Genomic DNA, 8775 nt, shown 5'->3' with positions numbered 1-8775 from the left:
TTTTATGATCAAAAATAGCGTGAGATCTCACTCTCAATCTGTAGCTCTTGATTGCATTCATCATTAGTATAACAGCAGAAACCCGCCTGGAATGTGTCGCTCCTGGTTAGTAGTTTTTGCTGATTGTTAGAATGAATCCAAACAAATTAAGCAGTGCATCTTGGGGGAAAAGTGAAACATATTTAATAGAGTCATATGGTATTTCATGAATTCACTTGTACCTGAAATTCTGCGTTTCTGAATGATTAATTTGTTATGATTTCATGTCAGTACATGTTTCCACGCAGCTACACTTCAGGCTCTTACTGATATTATTTGTTTTGGGAGAGTGGCGTGATTTTCCCCACGGTGCTATGAGCGTTACACTTCCTCATATTGTGGCGTAGATCCATTAGTCTAATCTCTGGCTGTAATTGGCTGGTTCTGGCACTCAGAGCGAGGTTATGCAACAAAGCCCAACAGCACACTCTTGTTAATGTTTAAAGAGTCATTTGGGTAGCAAGAGCAATTTTATCTAACTTCAGTTGCCGCTTAGCTCGGATCATTTTCTGGATCTGATTCTGGTGTGCAGCGGTGCTGGGATTAATATGTGTGTGTGAGTGTGTATGAGAGAGGGGCCATCTTTACTTGCAGGTGTGTGTGTGTGTGTGAGATAGCGCTTGAGTCACTGGAATCCCTCAGGATCAAGTGTGCTAATTTAGCGCACTTCTCTTTGCTACCAAATCAATATAATTGCAAAGCCAAAGATGAATGTTGAAATTTCTAAGATGGTAATATTTCTATTTTCAACAAACGACAACAATCTTAATATTTTTATTGTTTTTAGAAAATTTGATAGTTCAACCATTGGAAAAGAAGAATTTAAGACATAAATGTTAGTATTGCAATTATACAACTAATGTTTTTACATAAGTTCAGTAATGTAAAATTATTTTTCTTCTGCTAAATTTTGTATTGTACTATGAACACTTTTCATGGGCAATTCTAAATTCTAAACTCTCCCTTTACAGTAGAGCCGGTGACCTCTGTGCTGAATTTGAATCATCTTGTATGCTAAAATAGTTTTTCCCTGACCTCGTTCACTCTGTCTGAAGCAAACCGACAGACTGTCTCTGAACACTGGGCAGTTTGACTCCTTTGACCCCCTCAGCTCCTACCTGGGGGGCAAATTGGAAAGACTACAAAGTCCAAACCATGACCCACCTCCAGAAGTTACCTCATGTCCAACATCAGCTATCACCCAAATTAAACGCACCATCTGTCCGTACAGACAGCCTCATTAGCTTTCTGGATGGGATTCAGTTCCCATAGTCGGTTTTCACTGCTATCATGTTTATTAGGACATGCAGAGTCAGAGAACAGTTACACGTCTCTGGATTCCTGCGGAGGGTATCGTGCATGTCTGCTGACTAGTATTAAGAGGAACATTTTCTCATAAATCAGCCAGCTGCAATGAGAAGTGCTCCAAGCACATGATACACATGAGGGTAATCTGCCCTCAGATCACCAACACTATCAATCACCAAGCTTTTCTGCCACTTTTCTCTTAAACTGTACCAGCGGTTCTGTTGGACAGTGATTGCATCAGATGGCTGTGCCATCTTTGTACTTTGATTACATAGCAGCGTTGTGGTGCTTACATGATGACCTTACTATGGTACTCTCACACTCCTGGACGTTTGGTTGAGTTTTGATCCCCCATACGTTCTGTGTGACCCAGTCTTCCTTCATGTCTGATTGTCATTTGGTTCAGGTGTGTGTCACTACTGTTTAAGTTGTTCAGTTCACTGTTTGTCGTCTGGTCTACTAGTCCACACGTGTGTTTCCTGCCTGTCTGTTTTAGGTGGATTCATGAAAGATTATTTGCATTCATCTGAGTTTCATTTCACCGTGGCGTGACAGAAGACCAGACCCAAAAGTCATAACAAGTACCCCTACGTTTTCTTTTCATATTTGTTCTTATGGAGCTAGCCGCGAGATTCACATCTGTGGCTCAGAGGAGCCAGGATTTGGTGAGTTTCGCGAAGGACTTGAGCTAACTAACTGTAAAACAAACATTTATTTATTTATTTCAGTGAAGGCAACTTTTTTTAGTGGTGTATTTATTATTTTACTATTGTTCATATTGAGTGTTAGTGGTTTGAACAAAGTATTACAAACAGACTGTTTAGCTTGTTACTGATGTGAATGCATTCCTTGTTTATCTTAAGGAGTGATGTGCTGTTCATTTTGTACTATAAATCCCATAGACCTACATTAAAGGAGAGAAAATGAGATTTTAAGTGAGCTCTTCTGTTAGTGAGCAGCCACCTATCAACCACCCCCCAGCAATGGCACAGCAACACCCTGACTGTGAGCTTTGCACACACCCTACTCATATTTTCTCCAGAAATTGTAAAAATGTAGTGCCTTTGCTGCTGTGGTTCAGGTAGGGATGAGTGAACAGGAGAGATGAGCTCGGTTTCCCCTTCAAAGCCTGACAGACCCACAGAGAGGCTATTAGCAAACCGAATAAAGAAGTATGAAATGGCATTAGCTGTATCCCACAGAAAACTCTCCTCTCTTTCACTAGATCTTTTAAGCCGTAAGCCACATTCACTCTTACACACTCTTGGGGAGTTTTGAAGGTAATCCACGACTTTCTTGAGCTGCGTCAACATGACGTCATGCTGGAAGGGTTTCCCTTATTATTGTCTTGTATAAAAAGAAAATATCGTTGTCATATATATATATAGCATATGTAATATTTCAAATGTAGAATATGTTTTTATGAAAGCTTACATGATGAGTTTGTATACCGAAACATCAGTTGTGTTTAGAAGAACAATCATTAGATGACATGAAAAGCCTATTTAAGGATCACAGTGCTGTGCTAAATAACTAATTAATTGTCATTTTAATTATTTACCAATATTTGCTACTATCTTACAATCCACTATTTGTTAGAAAGAAGCTTAATCATTAAACGTATCTTAAAATGTAGTTTGATAATTATTCTTTTATATATTTTAATAAGTACAGGTAAAAAATGTTGTTTCTTTAATCTTTACATAAATATTATCTGTAACGCTGAATAATGACGAAACTTATTTTCAAAAGTTATTTATAACATTCAAGTAGATACTTTACTTGCATTTTAACTAGTGTGTGTTCTTAGTTGATATGAGTGTCATCTTTCTGTGTTTCTTGGCCCTGTGATTCTTCAAATACCATTTAGTTTAAAGCATTACAAAACACAGACACATCAGTGTCATGCCGCCCTTTTTTAAACAGCCATCAGTGTTGGCAATCCAGTGGTGCTATTTTTATTTATTTTATTTATTTATAAAAAAAGAAATACTACATAATATAACTTTAGTAGACAATCAAACTTTAAATATAAATATTGATGCATTTTTCAAACTAAATACATTTTTTTATATATCATATATATATTATATGTTATAGTATAAATCATTTATTTACTATTTTATTAAGTTGAACAAGAGGAGTTGCTGGCCGCACACTGATCCACTCAAGACTGGAAGTCTACAAAAATTATTTTATTTTTCAAAATGCATCGTGCAAAAAGGTGCAAAGTGCATGTGGGTTAAAAACAGAATGGACTATTTTAATAAGTTAAAATTGTTTAAAATAAATGTAATTAAATATTATTACCTGCTTTTTACTCTTTCACATTTTATATGCTATTTGTTTGTATGTTGTAGCACACCATGTGAACCACAAATTAAAATAAATATCATTATTATCTGCATTTTACCCCTCTAATAATTTTCATTTGTTTGTTTGTATGTTTTAGCATACAGGTATAAATAATTATGAAAATTATCATTTCTATTTGCATTTTCACCCAGTTATATGTTTTTTTGTTTTCAAAACTTTTTAAAATGTTGGAATATTTTAAACTTTATTCATTTGTAATTTTTGAAATGTATTTTTTACATAGTTTCGTTTATTTTATTTTATTTTTATGGTTTAGCATACCATGGGACACAGGTTATTTTATATATATCTATATAACGATGTTTCAACAAGTGGCCACCATGAGATCTGGACCTTTCTCATCTTTTTTTGGACCACTAATTATGGTCGCATATTTTTATCTCATTTGGGTGTATAATTTCAAACATATTAATTTTTAAGTGGAAAAATGTCAACACACTTAATTTGAATACTGATGTAGCATTACTTCAGGAACATGGCGGTATTCTAGCTAGATCCTAGATAATGGATTCTAATTAAAAACTTTCAAATCTTCATTACATGCAGCACATTACCATGAAAGATTGTGTAAACATTAACATGACTAATTTTTGTAAGAACGAGACCAAAAAAACATCACACATACTCACACAGACACTATGCCAGCAGATGGACAAGTTGAGGTCAACAGGTCAGCTGGAGTTGAATATTATTAATAACTCAGTCACCCTTCCTGTAAATAACTCTGCCAGCATCTATCATCTTGAACGCCAGCATCTATTATCTTGAACTGTTTGTCATTCTGCTTGTCTGATCTCAGAAAACCCTTGCTTTCTTCCATTTCCATATTAATGGAGACGAGTATGTCTAACCGGAGATTTATCATCTGTGGCAAAGCTGCACTTGTAATCAGAGTTGTCATGGTATAGCTTGTGTTTTTCACCCTTGCCCTCTCCCTTTTTTCTTTCCTTTGATTGTTTTATTTATTTATTATTGTTATTTTATTTATTTATTTATTGTTTAATCTGTTTACTCTTTTTATGACCATAGTCTCATTAGTATGACACTGGCAGGATGGAGGAGGACTCTTTTAAAGATATGTTTTTCTCTCCACATGTCTCCGTTCATTATTTATAGTGCTTTTACCTGTGTGTGTGTGTGTGTGTGTGTGTGTGAGAGAGAGAGAGAGAGAGAGAGAGAGAGAGAGAGATAGAGAGCATATCTTGATCTTCACCCTCCTTGAGCTGAAACATCAGATCTGTTGAATTACTGATGTGATATCACATTGGCCTTCACTCTTATTCTCCAAGCGACTGTACTGAATTGTAAAACCAGACAGATTATTAGTCGATACTTAGCTTTTCTTTCTTTTCTCAGATGAGAATCTAATTGGCTGTGAGATGTGTGCTTGATTGGTTAATTGACTGTGTCTGTCGGACATGGATGTGTAATTTAAGTTTGAACTAAAACATGCATTTAAATGTTTCTAGGTTGAGTTATTCATATGTAGCTTTTGTATTAACATTTATTTATCCAGAGCAGCTTACAAATCGTGGAAATACATGCACAAGGCATTTATCGTAGAGAGCAAATTTGACCAAATGTAGAGCAGAAGTGTAGAAAGCTGGAACTGAGTGCAAGACAAAAAACAATTCTTATCACTGAAAAAAATGGCTTTAAATCAATTTTCACTCAGAAATTGCTAGTAAATTTGATAAATAATTACAAAAGAAACAACAAATAACACTGAATTATACATGAAACTTTGAAGTAAAAAGACTGAAATAATACAATAAAGTTTTATTTTTAATATCATAACTACATGAGAAATACTTCTACAGCTTTTAATCACTTTAGTTAGGGTTATTCTTTATGATTACTTATACATTGTTAACTTCAGTTAATGCACTGTGAATTACTATATCATGAACATAAATATTTGAATTAACTAAAGTTGTCAAAGGTTAAAGGGATAGTTCACCCAAAAATTTAAATTGAAAACCTATCTCTCAAATGTACCATTCACACTCGATCTACAATCTCAGTTGGGAGTGTCAATGGTCCACTTGAGAGATAGGTGGCATCAATGCAGTCTGCGATCCGCCGTAAAGCAAGAAGAAGAAGACGCCTCAGCAGGTGTGCTGAAGACGCATAGTACATTTCAGATAGCTCAGGCATTTCATTGCATCAGATGTAAAAAATAATATAAATACTGTTCAGTTTCTTGCAAAGACCAATCGTTTAGTATCTTTAAACATCAGTGTATCATCACGAGCCGCAGGGTTTAATTTGGATTTGTTCGTGTATATTTTAAAAAAAAATTATTGAATTTTTTTGCCGTGATTCCCATCTATTTGCATTATATGACTAACAGACTGCAACGGTTTGAGTTAAATATCTCAGTTTGTGTTCTACCTAAGAAACAAATTCACCTACAGTACATCGTGGAAGCCCTGGGGTTAAGCAAATAAAAATCCATTTTTTTATTTTTGGGTGAACTATCTCTTTAATTAATGGTGTAAAAATATTTTGTAAATTGTTTATGCTTTAACCAATGTTAACAAATGAGATCTTATTGTACAGTGTCACCATGTTTTCTTGTAAAGCAAACATATATAGTCTTTGACAAAACATTTTTATGCATATGTATACATAATGTATACATGTGTGTGTATATATATATATATATATATATATATATATATATATATATATATATATACATATATACATTTTATAATTTGCTGTTAAATGCAACAAATATCATATTGGTATGTTTTTTTTTTGTTAGCTCAGACAAGTTTTTCTGTTTTGTTGTGAGCAGACAGTTTGTTTATGTTGTTTGTGAATATGTATAAACATATATGGTTATATATTTTATAACCACTGGACTGCAAAACTATAGTAGAAGGAAATACATAAACCAAACCATGGAGGATGTCGGTGTTCCAGTCTCCTCACTGTGAATGGAAGCTGAGTCTGGAGTCAGGAAGTTATAGAGACAAATAGATGTGGCTTGTTGTTTAATCCTTTTAATGAACATATGCTGCTCTCCTCCTCTTGCTAATTTCTGTGTCTGACTCTCATCCTGTGTGTATGTGTTTGTGAAAGAGAGAGAGAGAGAGATTTCAGCAACAGGACTAAGCTCATTAAGAGCATCAGAGCAGAACCCTGGGATATGTCTCTGCTCTTCCTCTACAGTCCAGAGAGACAGCTGAAGCAGGACACACACACACACACACACACACACACGCACACACACACACACACACACACACACACACACACACACACACACACACACACACACACACACACACACACACACACAGGTGCATCTATCGTTATGAGAACTTTTCATAGGCATAATAGTTTTTATACTGAGCTAATCACATTTTACATTCCCTAACCCCTTTCCGTAAAAATAAACCTTGCAGAAAACATTCTGAATTTTTACATAAAAAATAATAATAATTATTATATATATATAAAACAAACCCACTCACGCATGCACACACATAATACGTACAGTATATATATATATATATATATATATATATATATATATATATATATATATATATTGTGTGTGTGTGTGTATATATGTAAAATATGTATGTGTGTGTGTTTGACCTGTACTGGTAAAATGAGTTGCAATGAGCAAATTTAAAAAAATTAATTTCCCAGTCTCCATTAAAAAAAAACCTTCAAAAATGATTTATGATTTGTTGGACATTTTTTTTGCTGAGCTACACCCGTTTGAAGTTTATAGAGTCAGCAAAGTATTTTGGGGAATTTTTTTAAAGGTTCCAAAGCAAAATCACCTAATGATGCAACTTTTCCTCCACTTCTTTTCTTAATGATAATAACCAGGCTACTACGGTATATTATCACAATATAACTGTTTCTTTGCTATTAATATATATATTAATTAGAACAAAGATGAAAATAAACAGTAAAACAAATATAGAAGAGAAACAAATTAAACAGTGCATTACTTTTTCATCTTACATCTAAACAGAAACATTCAAGTAAGAAAAACTAATAGGCTATTATCAAGTGTAAAAATCACTTTAGTGTATCCATTACTAATAAACAGATTATTAAAACTACAAAAGCAGTACAGTCGAGCAGTGATTTTTTCCCTCGTTTCTTTTATTGTTAGCTTAACATTGAGACAGACGGCCTGTATATTAAGCCCTACTGTACGGCACGGATCTAATATAATGTTTCAAATCAGATGTTTACCGCCAACAGTTAAGACATAACAGATAGTGTTTGTGTGAATACTCACCAAGACATATTTGGAAATCCTGTAATCTGTATATCGGGATTGAGAGATAACATACAAATAATGTGTTAATTTAAGATGGTTCATTACTATTTGGAGCGTTGGGATTGCTAGACGAGGAATTACTGAACTCATTTTTGTGAAAACCTCAAATTCGTGATATAATTTCCACTTACAGTTATGATCTACTTGCATCTTACCTATTGAAATCACTAAGAAGATCTGCTATTAATTGCTGTGTAAGTATCTGCAAATTATTGCAGTATCTTCTCTTCCTCTATCAATCTGTCTTATTCAAGTATCCCCAGCTTTAATTTTCTCTTGTCTTCTCTTTCTCACTGTATCCTAAAGCGGCCTCATCTGAGAATCAATTACCCTTCCACTGCTAGCGATGCTGATTCAATTTCTACCTGTCCAACTCGATAACAGCAATCGTCCCCTTGTTCCCCTTGCCCCATTCTCCTTGCTGTTCAACATTTCACCCTTTTCACCCAATTTCTCATTCACTCCATCTTCAGGTGTCAGTATGAAAGGTTGAAGCATTTCTGTAAACATTAGCATAGCAACTAGTGGCACTGCCATTGTAACAACTGGGATTGTTAGCATAGCGCTGTCAGTTTTCTGTTCTGCAGGTTAGCGTGCTGTGGAATAGTAAAACAACACAGACACACACACACACACACAAGGGACGTGAGGGAAATGTGTATTCTCTAATTACGGTGGATTGGTGAACAGAGGGATAGAAATGTGCTCCTCTAGGGAACTCTGAAGAGGAAAACAAA

Source organism: Carassius gibelio, chromosome B18 (genome assembly GCF_023724105.1).
Source record: "Carassius gibelio isolate Cgi1373 ecotype wild population from Czech Republic chromosome B18, carGib1.2-hapl.c, whole genome shotgun sequence".
Lineage (NCBI taxonomy): Eukaryota > Metazoa > Chordata > Actinopteri > Cypriniformes > Cyprinidae > Carassius > Carassius gibelio.
The sequence above is the reverse complement of the archived record's forward strand: the minus strand, read 5'-3'. Positions refer to the sequence as shown.